The 21,937-nt window shown below is 39.8% G+C and overlaps 1 protein-coding gene across 7 annotated transcripts in view; it reads left to right on the top strand.

The window, feature by feature from the left end:
- Window positions 1-21,937, top strand: part of UBLCP1 (ubiquitin like domain containing CTD phosphatase 1) — a 261,529-nt gene that overhangs the window by 91,963 nt on the left and 147,629 nt on the right. For all 7 annotated transcript variants that reach the window (XM_074390300.1, XM_074390299.1, XM_074390298.1 and 4 more), the window contains one exon: window positions 11,072-11,158. The gene's annotated coding sequence lies outside the window, so the exon portion shown is untranslated. The remainder of the gene's footprint in view (window positions 1-11,071; window positions 11,159-21,937) is intronic.

Below are 21,937 nucleotides of genomic sequence, written 5' to 3'. Positions count from 1 at the left end.
GATTTTTTTTATATCACAAATTCAATTTTTTTACTTGTTAAAGGTCTACTGATATTGTTGGTCTAAGATGTTCTAAGTGATTTAATTTATTGACATATAATTATTTATAAGAATGTTATAACTATTTTGAATCCTTTATAATCCTTTTTATTTCTATAAGGTTGGTAGTAATATTCCATCTTTTGCTTTGGGTTCTAGCAATTTGAGTTTTCTCTCTTTTTTTCTCAGTAGTCTAATTAAAGGTTTGCCAATTTTGTTGATCATTACAAAGAACCAGTTTTTGATTTCATCAATTTTTGTAATTGTTTCTTTATCTTCTATTTTATCATTTTCCACTCTAATCTTTATAACGTCCATCCTTATGCTCGCTTTAAGTTTCATTTGCTTTTCTTCTTCCAATGTTTTAAGGTTAGGTTATTGCTTAGAGGTCTTTCTTCTTTTTTAAAATATGCATTTACAGCTCTAACTTGTCCTCTGAGCAGTGATCCAGCTACATTTCTTAGGTTTTGGTATGCCATATCTTTGTTCTCATCCATCTCAAAGTACTTCTAATTTTTCTTTTGGTTATTTATTTGACCCATTGGTTATTTAGGAGCATGGTGTTTAGCACATCTTAATTTGGAATAGTTACATTTCATAGCCACTACCGTTGGTGGTTACCATATTGAACAGTGCAACTTTGTAGAGTTATTCAGTGATGCAAGATGGGAGTTGAAACTGGTTTATCTGATTCCAAAGAAGTAATCTTCGCAAACTGTCTCTCCAATATGTTAAATGTACAAAACACCAAGCCTTGCTACTTAGCCACTCTTGAAAGTTTAATTATTTTGTGAAATTAATTTTAAATATTTTGCTCTTCAAATCATTGAACAATTTTTATTTGTATATATATTTAGGCTTACAACATAATATTTTAATATCCTTATACATAGTGAAACAATTACTAGTCAAGTAAATTTTAAGCTTTAAAAAATTTTAAACGTAGCACACATGTAGAAAAATGCACAAGGTATAAATGTATAGCTCAATAAATTATCCTAAACAAATACACATGCATTCACTGCTCAGTTCAAGAAGTGGAACATTGCCAAACACTTCAGATGTCCTATTTGTGCCACGGCCCAATCTGTATCCTTCCCTTCCTTCCAAAAGTGATCATCTCACTTCTAACCAGAGTTAGATTTACCATTAAGACAATACAGCCTACAGTCTAGGCTGTATCCAAAACCCTAAGGTGAGGTGGAGTGCTCAGTATAGTGTTTATATGGTCATTTGTCATCATTTTTATGTGTTTTTGTGAATTTTATATGAGGAGAACATTTTAACCACAGTCACTTAAGGTGGTGGTACTTTCTGCTCTGACTTTCCCACCTTCACATTTTGCCTTTTGTTAAGTGGTGATGAAATAGCTATTGATGTTTTTGGGATTTGTCCAAGCCTTATACTCAGAGGGTAGGGGAGTTGAGGATACATTTTATTGAGATCAGCAAGATATATTTATGTGGCTCTAAGTCATTTCCATATTCAAACTGTTAAGTTTGTGTAGGTTTATATATCATAATTTATTTATATATTCTCCTGCTGATGAACATTTGGCTTGAGTTGTTGGTTGTAACAAATTATACTGACATATCATTTTGTACATTTCTTTTCGTGAATATATATATGAATTTCTTTTTCCTTTTCTTTCTTTCTTTTTTTTTTTTTTTTTTTTGAGATGGGGTCTCACTCTGTTGTCCAGGCTAGAATTCAGTGGTGTGATCATAACTCACTGCAGCTTCAAACTCCTGGGTTCAAGTAATCCTCTCACCTCAGCTTTCTGAGTAGCTGGGACTACAGGTATGTGCAACCACACTCGGTTAATTTTTAAATTTTTTATAGAGATGGAGTTATCACTATATTGCCCAGGCTGGTCTTGAACTCCTGGGCTCAAATAATCCTCCTGCCTTGGCCTCCCCAAATGCTGGGATTACAGGCTATGCATTTCTTTTTGATATACCTCTTTAGGAATGAAACAACCAGCTCATGGGTCATTTGCATATTCAACTTTGGTAGACATACCAAACTAGTTTCCAAAGTGGGTATAAACACATATGCTCCTACAAGTACACACATGAGAGTTTCCTTTGCAAAACCTTTGCCAAAATAAATTAAAATAAAATAATGACTAGTTTTTACATTTCAGCAATTCTGATGAGATTGTAGTTATTTTATTGTCATTTAAATTTGTATATTCGTGATTATTTTTGAGGCCAGGTACCTTGTCAGTCTATCAGTTATCTGTTAAGTTTTTAATCCGTCTGTCCATTGGCTGTCTTACCTTATTGATTTGTAGAAGCCTTTAATTTTGGCATGAGCTCTTTATCAGTTACATGTGCGGCAAATATTTTCTCCCACTCAGTGGCTTGCTGTTTTACTCTCTTCATGGTAGGTTTTGATGGCGAGAAGTTCTTAAATTTAATTCAGGCTAATTTATTAATCCTTTTGTTTCATGTTGGAATTTTTTAAATTTAAAAGCTGTTTCCTGGGCTGGCTCACATCTGTAATCCCAGCACATTTGGAGGCTTAGGCAGGAGGATTGCTTGAGCCCAGGAGCTCAAGATCAGCCTGAACAACATAGGGAGACCCTATCTCTACAAAAAATTAAAAAATTAGCCAGGCACAGTGGCTCATGCCTGTAGTGCTACTACTCAGGAAGCTCAGGTGAGAGGATCTGCTTGAGCCCAAGAGGTTGAAGCTACAGTGAGCCATGATGGCACTTCTGCACTCCAGCATGGACAACAGAACAAGACCCTATTTCAAAAAATACAAAATGATAATAATAATAAAACTATTTTCACACTGCAAAATTGTGAAGATTTTCTCCTATGGTATCTTTCTAAAGCATTATTGGTTTGTCTTTCACATTTAGATATATAATTCACAGAGACTTGATTTGTATGTATGATGTGAAGTAAAGATCAAGTTTCATTTTTCTTATGTGGATATGCAGTAACTTAGTACCACTTATTGAAAAGATTCTTTTTTCTCCAGTACTTTTCAGTGACTCATCATTAGGCTAGTATCTATACATTCATGAGCTATCTCTTCTTCTCCATTGATCTACTGGTCTACCTTTGTGCCAATATTATGTTATCTTTTTTTTTTTTCTTTTTTTTTTTTTTTTGAGATGGAGTTTCGCTCTTGTTACCCAGGCTGGAGTGCAACGGCACGATCTCGGCTTACCGCAACCTCCACCTGTTGGGTTCAGGCAATTCTCCTGCCTCAGCCTCCTGAGTAGCTGGGATTACAGGCATGCGCCACCATACCCAGCTAATTTTTTGTATTTTTAGTAGAGACAGGGTTTCACCATGTTGACCAGGGTGGTCTCGATCTCTTGACCTTGTGATCCACCCGCCTTGGCCTCCCAAAGTGCTGGGATTACGGGCTTGAGCCACCGTGCCCGGCCTATTATGTTATCTTAAAATAAATCTTTTTTTTTTTTTTTTTTTTTTTTTGAGATTGAGTCTCACTCTGTCACTCAGGCTGGAGTGCAGTGGCATGATCTCGGCTCACTGTAACCTCCGCCTCCTGAGTTCAAGCAATTCTCCTGCCTCAGCTTCACCAATGGCTTAGATTACAGGCATGTGCCACCACACTGGGCTAATTTTTGTATTTTTAGTAGTGACAGGGTTTCACTATGTTGGCCAGGCTGGTCTCGAACTCCTGACCTCAGGTTATCCGTCCACCTCTGCCCCCGAAAGTGCTGGGATTACAGGCTTGAGCCACTGTGCCTGGCCTAAAATAAATATTTTAATGAGTAGAACTAGTCATTCTATCTTATTCTTTCTCTTTCAGGAGGTCTTGATTATTGTTAGTCCTTCACATTTCCATATCAATTTTAGAGTCAGCCTGTCAACTTTTATAAAAATCTATTGAAATTTTATTAGGATTACATTGTATCAATAGATCAGTTTGGACAGAATTAGTATGTGGATATGAATATCCAATATTATACATTTATTATTTTGAGTATTTACAAACCAATACTTGTAATCTACCATGTTTAATTTATTAGTCAATTCCTGACTTCTTGAGATGAAAGCATAGATCATTGTTTTTTACCCAGCCTTTCTTCTTTCTTAACATATTAAGGTTATAAGTTGCCCTTTGAGCAGGACCTTAGTTGGATTCCCCCAATTAATTAATTAATTAATTAATCCTCACATTCCTAGCTCCTCTCAGACTGCTCAGTCTCCCTCATGCCCAAAGTGCTTTCATTCTATTCGAGATAATGCCCAACATCTTTGCCTTGGCACATTCATTTCTCCATGATATGCCTCTACTCCCTCATTGCTGTCACCTCCCTCAATTCACCCCCTTGTCCACCTTGTTCCAACTACATTGGCCTCCCTACTGTTCCTCAATAACATCAAACACACTCCTGTGTCAGAGCCTTTGCCCTTGCTGCCACTCCTATCTGGAAGGTTTATACTTTAAATAGCCAAAAGACTTTTCCTCTTCCTTCATTCAGGTTTCAGCTGGAATGCACCTTTTTGGAAAGACCTTCTGTGACTATGCTATATAAAATGGCGTTCTATAGCACCCACTGTCACCCATACCTTGATATTATTTTTCTTCATTATAGTATTTCCCAACAGACACAAAATAAATTCACATGTTTATTTAGCGTTTGGCTACCCTTTTCTTCTCTGTCTAGAATATAAACTTCATGAGGATAAGATTTTTTTTTTTCTGTTTTATTTACTTCTATATCTCCAAAGCCCACAAAATGTGTGGTACATAGTAGATGATTTATAAATACATGTTAAGTGATGGATTCTGTACTTGGCATCAGAAGATCTGGATTAGCTAGTTCTAAATCTGCCACTTATTAGCCATGTGACCTTAAGCAACCAAATGAAACTTACTAAGCCTCCATTCCTTTTATGGTAGAGTGGATAATGCTTATTGCCCCTGAGATAGTAAATGTAAAAGTACTTTATGAAGTATAAGAATTCATCATCAGACATTTTTGAGATTATAGTCAGAAAATGTCTTACTTATCCCAAATTTCTTTCCATTTGGACTTCCTTGGTGATAAAAATTCTCCTGTGGGAGAATTTTTGTTGTGAACATTTTGGACATTTTGTTATGTTTGGCTCTAGTTAAAACATGAACATTTGTTCCTAGAAAGGATAACAGTTTTATACTTCTGTTGCCATTAGTATGTGAGCAGGAATTAATATGTGAACTAATTGTCACTGATGACGTGGAATATAGGCAGGTATGTTTTGGTGGAGAAAGCACTAAGTAAATGTCTAGGGCATTGCAGGGAGGGGAGTGCTGGAAAGGCCATTCTAAGTGGGTGCCTGGGGAAAAAATTAAAAAGTTCTTTATTAGTCAGATTAGGCTATGTTATACTGCAGCACAAAACAACCTCAAATTCTTAGAAGCGTATCAGGAAAGGTTAATTTCTTATCCAAACAATCTTCTGTGGTTCCATACTACTTTCCAGGGGTTGGGAGGAGATAGTTGTGTAATTCCACATGCCTATGTGGGGACTTTTTAAAGGGAGTCTTAGTTAAATGACTTTAATAAATTTAATAAAGTTTTATAAGACCGTCACAGTCCAAATCTATCTTGGCAAAAGATTTTACAGTTTAGATAGGAATATGCTCGAAAATCGTATTGTTATTTTGTAGCCCTTTTGCCATAGAGTTTAGGTATAATTATCACATTTTCTAACTCCAAGTTCTATCGTGTGTTTTGATGGATATGTATATTTTGGGGGAAATGGGACTTACAATTTGAATTAGAACCTTTAAAAGAATGTTACCATTTATTAAGCAATTATTGTATACCAAGTAGCACAGTAAAAGCTTTGAATAACTTCTCTCATTTGATGTTCAAAACAGCTCCCTGAGGGAGATACTATTACAATATTCACCTTAGAGTGAGGAAACTGATGTTCCGAGATGTAGAGTGGTTTGTCTGCAGTCAAACAAGTAAGTGGAAGAGCTCAGGACAAATTTAGGTCTGTTTGGCTTTAGAGCTTGTGGTCTTTATTTACCACAACACAATGCTGCCTACCCCATTCCAGATAATATATTCTGCATGTATAATTGCCATAGGTCTATCAGCAGCCCAAAATAGATTATGGCAATGAATATATTAATATAGTGGGGTTATATTAATGATCTCACAGCATTTGGGCCTGAGTGTAGAATCCCAAAGATGTTCTGTTGTGATGTTTAACATTCCCAGTGTCACAGTCACTCCTTTGGGTTAAGACTTTGCCTGTGATAGACCCAGATAAAATTCAAATATCCTTCCTGGGAGCAAAAATAAATTAACATATTTCACTATGACCAGCAAGAAATAGCTAATTTCTATCATGAGGGAGTAACCAAGTGAAGAAGACAAATTTAAAATAGTTTGTTAGAAAGCAATTTATTATAGCATATGCTCAAATATGAAATTAAACATAATTTAGTGAAAAGTATACTTTGGCCAGTGAGGGAAGGGTTTTATAATTGAAAATATAATCAGGAAAGGATATCAGAAGTAGGAGACACTTGGTATGAGTCTTCAGTCACTTGGAAATCATTTTACTATATATGTTTAATAATCCTGATTTTAAAAACCTCCAATAAGTCTCTCTTTTTTTTTCTGCCCAGAAGAGTCCACCTATTTCCATCTTCTTTTTCTCTGTGAAATGCTGCTGCTTTTTGCTCTAATCATATAACTTGAATGGGAGCTGCCATCTTTTTTGAGATCTTTCTCCTAGACAGTGTTGATTGGCTCAGAGACAGGCACTTGATTTAGTCCAGGCCAATTAGAATACTCAAACTTATGTCCACAGTTGGTGAGTTCAATGATAAGTACCTGACCCAAGACTGTCAATTTGATCAATTTGTAGGATATTTGAGTTTGAGACTAGAAAAAGTGAACCTCAATTCCTCTGTGGGTTTTGCTTTTGCATTGTAAGATTTGAGGTACTAGAGCTCTGGGTGGCCATGTTCCTGGCTGGTCTATTTTAAGAAAGAATGAGGTGCCTTTTGGAGTTGAAACAGAAATGAGAAGAGGCAAAGAGAATAAGGTGGCACTTCCATTTTGGGTCTCTGAGCTCCACCTTTATGCAGTGTTTTGGCTGTTCAATATTTATCTAAGTAACTTCTAACAACTCCACTGCCACCACCATCTAGCTATGCTCTTGGTTAGTTTGAATTGAATTTTTGTCACATGAAACTGAAACAGTCCTGACTAGTATTTCATTGTGGCTTTATATTGAAATAGTCAGAATAAAAATTATCTTTATTTTACAGAGAGAAAATGAGGCTCAGAAACAATATGCAAACAAGATACTAAAAAGTGTTGGAGTTAATCCAAAACAAACATAAAATCTTTTCTCACTGAAAACATTGGTAGGTACAAGGAGCTAGGTCATGAAAAGTCTACTGGCTTAGAAGACTTAGTATATGAACTATGAATAAAATAGCTTCCCACCTCTTAGGGTAGTCTGAATGTTCTGACACCAGATATTGGTATCATTTTAGGTTGGGTTTTTTGTTGTTGCTTTTGTCAGTAAAATCTTGGCTTTTGAGGAAAAAGGAGGAAGTCCAATTCCACCACAGAACCCACTTCCCATTTTACTTTAGGTCCATGGGGTTGCCCAGGTCTGAAATAAGTTAATAACTATCTATTCTGTACTGTAGTAATGTAACCCGGAAAAGAATGGGTTTTTTATAAGGATTAACTTCAAAATGATACCAAATGATTGATTGTTTCACTCTTAAATTTGTACTAACCTAGGGATATGGAAAGATTCAGAAAGAAAAATCATTTGAATTTTAGGAAAAATTTTGCTTAGAGAAGGATATCCTTAATTAAAAAAAAAAAAAGAAAAGGAACTTAGGACATTTATAACTTTACATTTTCCCATATTTCAAATAAGATTTAAGATAGCTTAAAAGAATAGGAACATATAAGAAGACAATAAGTTAAAAGTGGAAGAGACACCAGGCGAGGTGACTCACGTCTGTAATCCCAGCACTTTGGGAGGCGGAGGTGGGTGGATCACTTGAGGCCAGGAGTTTGTTTGAGACCAGCCTTGCCAACATGGCAAAACTCTATCTCCAGTAAAAATACAAAAGCCGGTCATGGTGGCACATGCCTGTAGTCCTAGCTACTCAGGTGGCTGCGGCAGGCAAATTGTTTGAGCCCAGGAGACTGAGGTTGCAGTGAATGAAAATCGCGCCTCTGCACTCCAGCCTGGGCAACACAGCGAGACTCTGTTTCAAAAATAGGTAATATAAAATAAGTAGAAAAGAAACAAAAATGATAAGATAAGAACATTAAATGGAGTTAGAAATGAGGCTCATAAATAATGAATATGCTACACCATGGGATCCTACTCAGCCATAAAACAGAACAAAATATTGGATTTGCAGCAACTTGAATGGAACTGGAAGCTATTCTAAGTGAAGTAATTGACAAACGAAAAACCAAATATCATATGTTCTCACTTATAAGTGGCAGCTATGCTATGAGGATGCAAAGGCATACGAATGATTTGGGGACTCAGAGAGAAGAGTGGGAAGGAGGTGAAGGATAAAAGACTACATATATTGGGTACAGTGTATACTGCTCAGGTGACAGGTGCATAAAAATCTCAGAAATCCCCATGAAAGAATGTATCCATGTAATCAAAAACTACCTGTACCTTCAAAACTATTGAAATAAAAATAAAAAACAAAAAGAATGTGACACAGATGTATATGTATTTGACAACTAGCTCCAAGTTGAGTTGGGTTTTAAGCTTTCTTGTTGTCGATGCAAATAGAGAAACTCAACCAATTACATAGTTTTGCCATGTCCGTGAGAGAAATGTTTAGAAAAAGTGCAACTGCATCTAATACCATGACCAAAAACAATGTGTCCCTGGATTCTGACAGAGAGACCACTATATTATAAAATACAAAAGGCCCAAAGATCCTCCTTTCAGGAGACCGAGGGATGAAGTTTCTGGGCCTGGTTCTTATATGTGAAAGCATTATTTCTCAAGTTTTAATCATCTATATTATTTCTCCCATATATGCTTACTAAATTTTAGAGTTTATTATTGTTATTATTGTTATTATTTTTGACACAGCGTCTCACTCTGTCACCCAGGCTGGAGTACAGTGGCATGATTTTGGCTGACCACAACCTCCAGCTCCTGAGTTCAAGTGATTCTTCTGCTGCAGCCTCTTGTGGTGCCACCACACCTAGCTAATTTTATATATTTTTGGTAGAGACATGGTTTCACCATGTTGGCCAGGCTGATCTCGAACTCCTGACCTCAAGTGATCCGCCCACCTTGGCCTTCCAAAGTGCTGGGATTACAGGCCTGAGCCACTATGACCCGCCAGAAATTATTAACCTAATAGATTTTTTAATGTAGATTTTACTTTGACTTAGTTTTATACTTAACCTAATCTTGGCAATGTAGATAAACTAGTTATATTTTTTCTAATATCCTTTAAGTCAAGTTTATAAGGATTAAAATTAATAAGTCTATTTTAATCTAAAATTTTCTAATGTACCATTAATAGTTCGTGTGCCACACCTTGGGAAACACTGACTTAAAGAAAAGGAAAAATCCAGCATTTGAATATCCATGACCTCATTGCATCTTAATATTTCTTAAGAGTTATCATATTAATATTTCTTGAGAGGTATTATCACCAACAGAGATGAGAAACAGGTTAAAGAACTTTTGTAAGTTTCCGCAATAACTGAGCAGAGATGAAACTCAAGTCTTCTGATGAAAATCAAGTTCTGTCTTCTAGATAAGTGTACAGAAGGCCTTTTACCCAAACTGAAGTTCAAACTCTCTTTGACTGCTTATCCCTTTGCTTCCTGCCAGAATGCCCCACCCTACTTAGTCCATAGTGATGCCCACCTGTGGTTAATGGAGTTTAGGCTGCTGGACCAAAGGGAGGAAGTCTGTAAGGCATATGTGGAACCCAAAGAGGAACTTAATCAACTGTCATGGACAGCTCTGCCACTTTGTGACCCTGTGGATTTTTTGGGAAGTGTTTTTGTGGTTTACCAGTCTCTCATTAGCCAAGGCCATTTGTCCTGGGTTGGTCCTCTTCATTGGTGGAAAGTACGGCTGGGAGATTTGGAATGGTTGTAGATTGACTTGACTCTTGGCAGGAACTGTCAGCATGAGCTTTTGGGGAAAGACCTTAAGTTGTGTTTTTTTTGCTGAGGATTGTGGGATTCCTCCCAATCTTGGAGAACATTTTGAGTCATCACTGGCAGCAGCTTTCTGGTGACAACTTGAGTAACCTCAGAATGAAGAAGGCTGTCTTCATCTCTCACATGAATATGACTTTGGGTAAATCATCTTGAAATCCAGATCCATCGTTGTGATCCACACTCCTCCTGAGTTCTCCTGGTCTATCTTCAAGAATATTCTATATGCTGATGAAAAGAATGAACATTTTGCAGTTGTTGGGTAGCATGTTATATAAAAAACTGATATGTACATTTTGTCTAAAGTTCAATTTAAGTTCAATGTTTCTTTGTTAATTTTATGTCTCAATTACCTATCTAGTGCCATGAGTGGGGCGCTAAAGTTTCCCAGTGTTATTATAGTGCTGTCTGTTTCTTTAGGTCTAGTAAGTAATATCTGTCTTGTGAATTTGGGTGATCTGATGTTGGGTGCCTGTATATTTACGTTTGTTATATCCTCCTGCTGATTTGATCCTTTATCTTTATATAATTACTTTTTTCTTTTATTAGTATTTTTGGTAATAAAGCTTGTTTTACCTGATATAAGTATAGTTACTCCTGTTCACTGTGGTTTCTGTTTGTGTGGAATATCTTTTCCACACCTCTATTTTTTTTCAGTCTGTGTATGTCTTTGTGGATAAGATGACTTTCTCATAGACAGCATACGGTTGGATCATTTAAGAAAAACCCATTTTTTTCAAGATGGTGGATAGGAGGTAGTGTTGGTGCCCCACTCCCACTTGAAAGGATACAATAGTGGGTGGAGATTCACACTGTTAATTTTTTTTTTTTCCATGAACCACCACAGGAGCTTACCAGGAAAACTGAAAGAATTCACAGAGCCTTTGAAAGAAGCAGCAGGCCGTAGCCTACTCCATGAGACAGGTGAAAAATTGTAAGTACCTAGAGTGTGAAAGGGAGAGAACCTGGGTTCAAACACACATCCCTACTGGGGAATCTGAAAACCTAGATCGTGGGAGAAGGCCTTAACCCTACTGAGAGCTGGAATGAATTTAGGCAGAAATGTGAAATATTAAAGAAGCAGCAGCAGTGGGAAGTGCCTTGTAGGCATTGACAGTCTGCAGCATGAGCCGAAGGAAACCATTTCCGATTATTTCTCACAGGTGCCCTTGGGAAAGTTAGCCAGCGAACTCAGGGCAGGATACCAGGGTGAAAGAAGCTCCTAACCTAGTTTAGTGATATAATTTTGAGTGGGGACAAATTCTCTTGAACAGAATCCAGGGGTGAGCAGGAAGTATGCTGCAGACATAAGCATAGAAGCTGGGTGCCTGGCCTTGTGGGCAGATTGGGAGGGGAATGGCCTTAAAGCTGTTATTGCTGTCTCTGTGGGGAAGCTTATTGCCTGGGTCAGGTCTGAGTTCTGGGTGCAGGCTGCCTGGATCTAAGCTTTTGTGGAGAAGCTTATGGCCTGGGTCAGGTCTGAGTTCTGTGTGCAGGCTGCCTGATCTAAACCTGGCGCTGTTGGTGGGACACTGTGGGAGTGAGACTAGCCTCACCAACTGTGTGGGAGCTGGATGGGAATTACTGCTGTCAGCTAATCTCTACTCCCTTTGGGAACTCTTCTGCACAGCAGAGACAGTTATACTTTCCTCTGGAACATTACCCCGGTGGCCCAAGAACCACCCTCTGTTCCCCAGACTGGCTGAGGCAGGCCCTGCACAAACAAAGTCTGAGCTTGAGCCTGTCTAATCCTGACCCCAAGTGATGGTATTTCTCTATCTTCCCTGGTAACTTAACACAAATATATAAACATTTGGGAGCTTTATAGCCCTGCCCATTGCTTGAGAAGCCAGAACACCTCCCCCGGATAATTTAGGAAAAGCTTAATGCAGCTGGTGCTCTTTTGCAAGTGTCACCTCCCGGCTGGAGGCCAACCAACTCAGACCATTACAGCACCTCTCAATAGAATAACACTGAACCTAGGGAAGAGAAAATGACTGTGAGATCCCAGCTAACACTGCTGCCTGCAACATGCTGGTTAAACAGTGGTCCTGAGTCTGTCCATATCACAAATTCACTGCTACCATAACTAACAATTGAGAAAGCCAGCACACTAAACCTATTTACAACCAAGGAATCTCATAGAGTCTATATCACACCCCTGCTATCACCATCACAGCAGACACTGGTATCCATTCCTGGGACACCTGGAAGACAGGTCACATCACTGGATCCTTTGCAGATATTCCTCAGCACCAGCCCAAAGCCTGGTAGTCCCACTGGTGGGCTAGACCTAGAAGAGCAATAACAACCACTGCAGTCCAGCTCTCGGAAAGCCCAGTCCTGGTGGAAGGGGGAGAGCACCACATAGAGGAGTCACCCTATGGAACAAAGGAATCTGAATGGCAGGCCTTTAGTTCCTGATTTTTCTTCTGGTGGGAAGTTTCTTATAGCAGAGATACAATTGCAGTGCTGGGCACAGAAGGAAAAATATGTATGCCTACACCAGCAGGCAGGCAGCCTCTATGATCATAAAGGGCCTTGGAGACGGGGTTTTTTGCTCCCCCGGCACATACTGCAGACACAGCTGTGTCTTTTCCCATGGGAATGAAATGTGGATGCACCTGTAGAGAGCCTTCCTGGAACAATTCAGGGTGATTGTAGCCCCACAGGAGGACCACTGCCCAGAGTCAGGGCTGCATGAGAAGCAGAGTCAGAATTCCTTCCTAGGTGGAAGAGTAACATTTCTATGATGAAAAGAGGTGCTTATATGATCTGAATGGCTCAAACATTGGGACAAGAGTGAGACTGTGCAGTAGATAGCCTACCTGCTGGCCTGGCAGGGGAACTGAGGTAGCGCCCACTCTTCATTCTGATAAAACCTCTGCACATCTAATTGAGACCTTTGCCAGCCATATTCATCAAGGGTGGGACCTCTGTTCTTCAGTGGGTATTATATCTACAAAGCTGCTTTAGCTACAACCAGTGCCTACCTAAAGATACCTCCCTTATCGGCCTGAAGCCTGAATCATCAACTCAGTAAATAAAATACTGGGAAAATTTAAACAAATAAATAAAGTACATACTATGAGAGAATGAGATAAGCCTCAAGAGATCCCTACTACTCCAATCCCATAGGAGACAGTCAACTGGCCCACGTTCCAAGTACATAACTACTACAACCAGCATCTGGGAAAGCCAGAGCACAAAGACTCTCTATGATAAAGGAACTCATACAGTGTTTTCCCCCTAAAAGCACCAAGAATTAAATTATGCTAAAATAAACCATAAACATTAAAGTCACTAAAGTCTGATTCTTAAAATGGGGGAAAAAAGAAATAGAAAAATACCCCACAGTCAAAACAAAAATAAATTCAAGAATAATGTGAAGAAATGGTTACCCAAATGAAAAGAAACCAGAAAAGTAATTATTTGAATATGAAAAAACAACGTTCTATAACACCCCCAAAAGATCACTCTAGTTCCCAAGAAATGAATTCAAACCAAGAAGACATTTCTGAAATGCCATAAATAATTCAGAAGGTTGATTATTAAGCTACTCAAGGAAATACCAGAGAACGGTGAAAGCTAACTTGAAGAATTTTTTAAAATCCAGAATATGAATGAAAATTTTTCAGTAAAATAGATATCATAAAGAAATAATCAGAACATATGGAAATGAAAGATACACTTAGGAAAATACAAAATGCAGTGGAAAGTTTCAACAGAAGAGGTAGAAGAAAGAATTTCAGAACTTGAAGACAAGACTTTTGAATTAACCCAATCAGACAAAGACAAAGAAAAAGAAAAAAAAAAAAGGATAAAGTCTCTAAGAAATATGGGATTATGCAAAATGGCCAAACCTAAGAGTAATTGGTGTTCCTGAGGGAGAAGAGACATCTAAAAGTTTGGAAAAGTGATTTGAGGGAATAATTAAGGAAAACTTCTCTGGACTTGCTAGAGAGCTAGACATCCAAATACAAGAAACTCAAATAACTCCTGGGAAATTCATTACAAAGAGATTATCACCAAGGCACACAGTCATCAGGCTGTATAAAGTCAAGTTGAAGGAAAGGATCTTAGTTCATTCATTATGTACACTCCAGGCTTCAGGCTTCACCAGTCTGGAGGTACCTCTCTGTTCACACTGATATCAATACCTGACTTGCTTCATATATCCTCCTGCCTCCACCAGCCTCCACCCAGGGAGGGTGTGCTTCTCAGTAAGTCAGTTTGAGAGAAGCAGTGTAGTGTAGTGGTGAATAGTCTGGATTTAACATCTTTGATCTTCCATTGACTACCCTTGTGACCTAGGGGGTGTTGCTTCCCCTCTCCGTTCCAATTATTTATCCATAAAAAAGAAATAATAATTTGACCTAGCTTCAGGGGTGGCTGTAAGAATTATAAAAGATAATAAACATTGAGGACTTGAAAAAAATCTCTACATATAATAAATATTCTACAAATGTCAGCTATCATCATTTGCACTTCTTTCTTCCTGATGCATCAATTTGGAGCATCTATCTGCCGGCTCTTATGCATTCACTCCTGGGAAAATTCACTTGGTGTTGCCCAGAGCCCTCAGGATGCCAAGGCTGCATACTACATATTCATAATTTCATAGTATTCATTCAGAAAATATTTATTGAGAGCCCACTGCATGCCAGGTTTTGTTCTAGGCGTTGGGGAATCATCAGCTGCAAACAACGTAGAGAAAGTTGATATTAGACTGCACAAGACTGATAATGATAATGCAGCCACATAAATGAATGAAATAATTCCCAAATGCATAATGCTGTGAAGAAAAAGAAAATGGCAGTGTGATAACAAATGAATAGACAGCGACTTTAGGTGCTCAAGAAAAGCCTCTGTGAGAAGGTGTCATTTGACCAGAGGTTTGAATAAGAAGAGAGTACCTTTTCATTTAAAGATCTGGGGGAAGAGTTTTCCAGATAAATGGAACAGCAAGTGCCAAGGCCATGAGTCAGGAATGAGCTTGGCTTGTCTAGGGAACAAGGTGAATATTACAGTGGCTGCAGTACAGAGAATGAAGGGATGAGGCCCAGGGACGGGCCCCTGAGTCAGCCAGGACCACATCACGCAGGCAAAGGTTTTGGTTGCATCTTAAGTCCTAAGTTGAAGATTTGAAGCAAGGGAAAGAGAAGACTTGATTTACATTTTATATTTATGTTTTGAATTGATCACTCTTGCTGTGGTGGAGGATGGATTTGCCAACAGGAGGGCAAGCAGAGAGGCCGTCAGCTCCCATGTGGACTACTGTGGAACAGACAGTTGGGGAGGCAGGGAAAATGGCTCTTCTCCAAGTTATTTTTTCATTCATTGATGTATTCATCCCACAGTTCTTTGTTGTGTGACTTAGTGTGTGCCTAGCATGGAGAATTTTTTGTCAGATTCGATTCACAATGTGTCAGCAATGTGTTAGGCACTGGGAATACATTGACCCATGGCACTGTCATGAGTCTCTGAGCTCTGCTGCCTTCGAGCTTTCAATCAAACGTCTCTCTTGGTTTCTTGGGTCCTGCGGCAGCTGTCTGTACCTCATCTTTCATGAACATTAATCCTATAGTGGCTTACCGCAATCACACTCACTTTCACGTGGGCTTACAACCGGAGTGATGGAGGGGTTGAGGAGCCTCCATCTTAGTTGTCCTTCTCTTTTCTTTTCTTTTTCCTCTCTAAACACCTTCCCTATAACTCCCCACTTCCCTCAGTAAAATACTAGGAATGTAAATGGGGAATGCAAAATGGATATGGAGAAGGAAAGAGGCGCCTGAACGTCTCTGCCAAAAGCACAGAATCTCATTGAAGTCTGTGTACATATTTGTGATCATCCACTATGGGGAAGCAGGTGAATGTGCGGGGGATTGGGGGTGAGTATACCTCCAGGTGACCCTTGAGAGAATAAAGGCAATCTTTATTTCTGATCTGTTTTCAATAAGGTCAGACTTTTATTATTCATTTATTTATTTATTTTGAGCAGAGTCTCGCTCCGTTGCCAGGCGCCAGGCTGGAGTGTAGTGGCACGATCTCGGCTGACTGCAACCTCCACCTCCTGGGTTCAAGCAATTCTCCTGCCTCAGCCTCCTGAGTAGCTGGGACTATAAGCGCGTGCCACTTCGTATGTTTAGTAGAGATGGGGTTTCACCATGTTGGCCAGGATGGTCTCGATCTCTTGACCTCATGATCCACCCTCCTTGGCCTCCCAGAGTGCTGGGATTACAGGCTTGAGCCACTGTGCCTGACCTAGACTTTTTTTTTAAGATAATTTTTTAAGGTGGTGAAACAATATTACTGAGTATGGATAATGCTTTGTCAGATTCAGTTTCTTATCACAGGCTATTGGGTGAAATCCTGGGTGTAACCAAATTTCTCAAATAGTAAAGAAAATGGGCAATCCATTTTCTTCAAATGAAACCAAGTACCTAATAACTGTCTTTCACTGTCCGATAGTCAGAGGCTGGTGAAAAGATCTTCCAAGAGAGTCTGACAGGTGGGCCAAACTCCTCTACCACTTCTTTACAGAAAAGAAATGTCAGTCATACTTTTTAAAATAGAGAGAAGGGCTTCAAATTGCAAAGAAGTAGCAAGGAGTGGAACAATGACTTTGTAGGTTCTATGTGTCAGGGACCTACTCATTTGGAGTGAACAAAGATAAAAGAATTCTGCAAAAGAACAAGTGAAAAAATCAGTTTAAACCAATTTCAGAAAAAAAATTTCATGGCAATAGAATCCTTTTCTCAGAGTATTATTCAGAGATCCAATATGCAAAAGAGAGAAAATAGGAACTGTTTTAAAAGTGGAAGGGTAATTAGGGCTCATCCTGTTGTTATCCAGCTCATCTCAGGTAAGTCTTGGAGCTTTAGTTTTTTGAGGAACATAGTGAGACCCTACTGATTTAAACCATGATAGAGAGCAAAGATTGTGTAAATCTATTTTTCCCTAAGCTAACTTGTTAAGAATATATCGTATAGTAAGGCTGTTTGCTAACAAAGCTATTTACATACACGGCTTTATGTTTGATCCCATGAAATGAGTGCTGTTATACCTGTTGTTGAGATGAGGAAACTGAGGTGCCAAGTGGCCAGATCATGTGCCCAAAGCTACAACATTGCTAAGGGCAAATCTTGGTGACACACTCAGAGCTGCCACCAAAGTTCTTGCTTTTAACTAATAAACTCCACTTTCTCTCCTTGACAGGCTCTTTAATTCTTATCAAAAGTACAAGGGTTTCAAGGAATACTTACAGAAAAGAGACAGGGAAAAGAAAAAGGAGGAAGAAAGAGTTATGTGGAGGAGGCAGAGGCAGAGGGGAGAGTAGGACTTAAGCTAGTGACAAAGAGGAAATTAGTGTAAAGTGATAAAAACCCAAGGAACCAAATGCTAAGAAAGGAAACTCCATGGAAAATCCAAAGAAAGATAACATCATCAGGAGAGAAGAGAAGAAAGAGGTGGGCTCAGATGGAAGGTCACTGCTTACTAGAGACCAAAATGCCAAGATTTCAATGGGGACCAGCCGCCCTGGTTTCTATTTTGATGTGATTACTTAGTCATTTAAAGTCAGGTTAATGTACACCAACAACAGATGAGATCAGGACACAGGAGTTCTGCAGCTCACTGGAACTGGACAGTCTTTTGGGGCACCCTGCTCACAAGGCCACACCGTGGTCTACCCCAGGATGGTGGCTTTTTATGCCATCAAATGATCATTTCCCCCTCATTGACTGAAGTTGCTAAAATGACAGGCCAGGTTGGAGTCCATGAACCAACAGTTATCAGACCCAAGGGACAACCTAGAAGCCAAGAATCTGGCTGGGGGATGTTTCGTTTGCCAAAAGAAAAAAGCAGAGAAAAGAAACCAGTAAGCAAGCTGTTGGTATATATGTGATGACTGGCCTCTGCTACTGGTTAGCCCATTTGTGTGCGATCAGTTATCAAGAAGAGTGATGTTAAGACCATGTACCTCCACTGCCCAAGTTTTGGGTGGAACTGGTGACATAGCTCCAACTTCTGTTACAGGCTAAATGGGTGCCTGCTGGATGGAGGTGCCTGCCCAAGTGATGAAGGACAGGTTACTTTGTCATCCTCTGCCTCAGCTCACCTCTCTGGAACACCCCAATCATATTTACTCCTTACTTAGTTTTTATTAGGTAAGGTATGTGGAGTCATGAGGCAAGAGGATTGGACAGCATGCTGAGTCTTCTGGGAAGGAAAGGACAGACACATTCTTTAAAGACCACTCTTTTTTTTTTTGAGACGGAGTTTCGCTCTTGTTACCCAGGCTGGCGTGCAATGGCCTGATCTTGGCTCACCGTAACCTCCGCCTCCTGGGTTCAAGCAATTCTCCTGCCTCAGCCTCCTGAGTAGCTGGGACTACAGGCGTGCACCACCATGCCCAGATAATTTTTGTATTTTTAGTAGAGATGGGGTTTCACCATGTTGACCAGGATGGTAAATACCACTCTTGAAAGGATAGGAATATTCTTTAAAGATGAGAGAGGCAATTCACATGCTTTCTCTGATCAGGTTCTGCCCAACTCTAGGCTAGGCTGTATTAACCCCAATCTACAGGAGACTTTCAGAGATTTCTGAGATTCAGAGACATTATGTTGTCTGTCCAACTTTTATTTTTGTTTATTATTTTTGTATCTCCTTCTCCTTTAGGTGCCATGCACCTCTTGAGAGCATTTATTGTTAATCCTTTTGGATTCTTGGCCCTAGCCAAAGGGTACCAGGACAGGTACCAAAGGCTGGACTCAAGGCCTGACAGGGTCGTTTTGGAAACCAAGCATATAACATAACTGTTAGAGGTAGTCAGGTATAGAATAACTGGATGAGGAGTATGACTATAAAAGGAAAAGTGCATATAAAGACTCAGATTCAAAGAAAACACCAACTACATTGATAAACAAAAATACCTATAGCCAGAGCTTTCCAGCTTACGGCCTCCTGGCTAGATCATCCTTCAGGTCATTTTGAGCTCTAATGTTTAATTTTTTTTTTTTTTGCCACCATAAAAATGAGCATATCCCTTGCTTATTCTCATAAGGTTCTGCTTTCTATTGGCATGAGTAGGCGATGGTGGCAATGAGCTAATCAGATAAGCTAACCTCTGCTAATGGGTAAATTAGCTAATGGGCAGTTCATCTCATGACTTAACGCCATCATTGGGTTAAAGCATATCCCTTCTGATCTCGGACTCATGGGATTGACAAATGATGGGAATTCACCGTCCCTGCAACTACACACTAGGGGCAGTTTCTTGGTCTTCTCAATGTCAGGGCAAGGCTGGACAGAAATGGCAAGTGAGCCAGCCTCAATTCCCTTTAATGGCATCAATACGATGGCCAGAACCTAACTACTGGGCTACACTATAGATTTCTGTCTCAAGTGGCAGCCCCATGAAGGGGTTGGGGAGTGAAAATTCAGGTAATGTTAACGTCATTTATAAATATTTTGGTTGATCGCGTTTTAAACTCAGAGTAAACACATAAATACTTTTATTTTTCATTTGTTTTCATGTGTGTGTGTTTGTTTTTTAAATAAGGGTCTCACTCTGGACTCCAAGCTGTAGTGCAGTGGTGTGATCATGGCTTACTGCATCCTCAGTCCCTGGGCTTAAGTGATCCTTCCACCTCAGCCTTCTGCCCAGGACTACATGCCCAGCTAGCTTTTAAGAAAATGTTTTGTAGAAATAGGGTTTTTCTATGTTACCTAGGCTGGTCTGGAACTCTTGGGATAAAAGGATCCTACCACTTCAGCCTATCAAAGTGCTGGGATTACAGGCATGAGCCACTGCACCCTGCCTATAAATACTTTTTATAAGTTAAAAAATGCATTTGTGGTAAAAACAAAAATATTTGGAAAGGTATAAAGTATAAAAGTCCTTTTCTTTCTCATCTGATCAAACTCCCAGCCCCACTCCCCTGAAGAAATTAAGTTAATGTTGGCAGGGCTCAAGCCTGTAATCCCAACACTTTGGGGGGCCAAGGCGGGTAGATCACGAAGTCAGGAGTTCAAGACCAGCCTGCCCAACATGGTGAAACCATGTCTCTACTAAAAAAAAAAAAAAATTGCCAGGCATGGTGGTGTGCATCTGTAATCCCAGCTACTCGGGCTGAGGTAGGAGAATCACTTGAACCCAGGAGACTGAGGTTGCAGTGAGCCGAGATTGTGCAACTGCACTCCAGCCTGGGTGACAGAGTGAGACTCTACCTCAAAAAATAAATAAATAAATAAAAATAATAATAAAAAAAGAAGCAGGGGAAGGCAGTACTATTTCCACTGTGCAGGTGAGAAAACTGAGCCTCTGAGAAGCTGACTTCCCAACAGCCAGTGCACTCATCCCAGGGCCACAGTGTACCACAGCATTTCACCTGTGACTTCACTCTCCAGGTTTGATTTGGCTCCTGACCTTGGGTTTCCTAGGCATGGAAATGACATCACTGTGGCTTGAGAAAGAAGACCAAGTGGGGCTCTGGCACTCAACCAGGATGGGCTCTTCCCAGTCCCCTGGCACCTTCTTTCCCTTCATACTTTTCTTCATTCTTCCCTTAATTTGGTGTTGTTACCTCTCACCCCCTGTAAGGGGAGATGTCTGTTTTCCAAACATGACCTCTTTTGCCCAGGCAGGGGTAGAGGGAATAGAGTGGCAAAAAGGGGTTGATTTGAGCAGGTGCTGTGCTAGGGGACTGGTACTGAGACCAAGAAAACAGCATATTCAGTCTTGAGGGCCTCACAGCTGAGGGGACAGGTCATCAGATACATAACAAAGTAAATGAGTGAGGAATTGCATTTGGCTTCAAGTAATAGAGAATCAAAACAACAGAGATTTAAATAAGAGTCTCTTTTTCTTTCAAATTTCTTGAAATTTGGAGCGGGGGTGGCCCAGGACTGGTTTGAGAGCTCTGTGATGTCACCAGGAACCCAAGTTCCTTCAATTTTTCTGTTTGGTAGTGTTTAGTAGGATTGCTTTGTGGTCATAAGACACTTGTTGGAAATCCACACTGCATGTCTCAAGCAGGAGGAGAGAGAAAGGGGTAAATGCAAAATGATGTTAGCAGAGTACACCCTCTTCATTTATTTATTTAGAGACAGAATCTCACTCTCTTGCCCAGGCTGTAGTGCAATGATGCAATCTCAGCTCACTGCAGCCTCCACCTCCCAAGTCCAAGCAGTTCTTCTGTCTCAGCCTCCCAAGTAGCTGGGGTACAGGCGCCTGCCACCATGCCCAACTAATTTTTTGTATTTATAGTAGAGACAGGTTTTCTCCATATTGGGCAGGCTGGTCTCGAACCCCTGACCTCAGGTGATCTGCCTGCCTTGGCCTCTCAAAGTGTTGGGATTACAGGTGTGAGCCACAGTACTGGTCAGGGTACACCCTCTTTAAATCACTTTTCTAGGGTCCCCATCCCATAATGTTGACTTGTAGGTTGGGAAACATATACATTGCCTACCCTATCTGCAAAGGCGGTTAGGAGATGATTTGGTTGGCTTTTATTTTTTCTTTTTTAAGCTGGGCACATCATCATCTCTAACAATATAGTCTTCATTATTATGAAAGAGGAGAAGGGATGTTGGGTAAATTACTGGCAGTGTCAGCTAATCTGGGCAATTTCAGTGTGTTCTGGTGTACTCTGCGGAATGTGTGATTTACCTAAATAATTAAACCTCTCTCATCTTCAAAATAGATATA

This window comes from Saimiri boliviensis, chromosome 20, assembly GCF_048565385.1.
Source record: "Saimiri boliviensis isolate mSaiBol1 chromosome 20, mSaiBol1.pri, whole genome shotgun sequence".
NCBI classification, from domain to species: domain Eukaryota; kingdom Metazoa; phylum Chordata; class Mammalia; order Primates; family Cebidae; genus Saimiri; species Saimiri boliviensis.
Note: the sequence above shows the minus strand (reverse complement) of the source record. Positions and strands in the feature narration are given on the sequence as shown.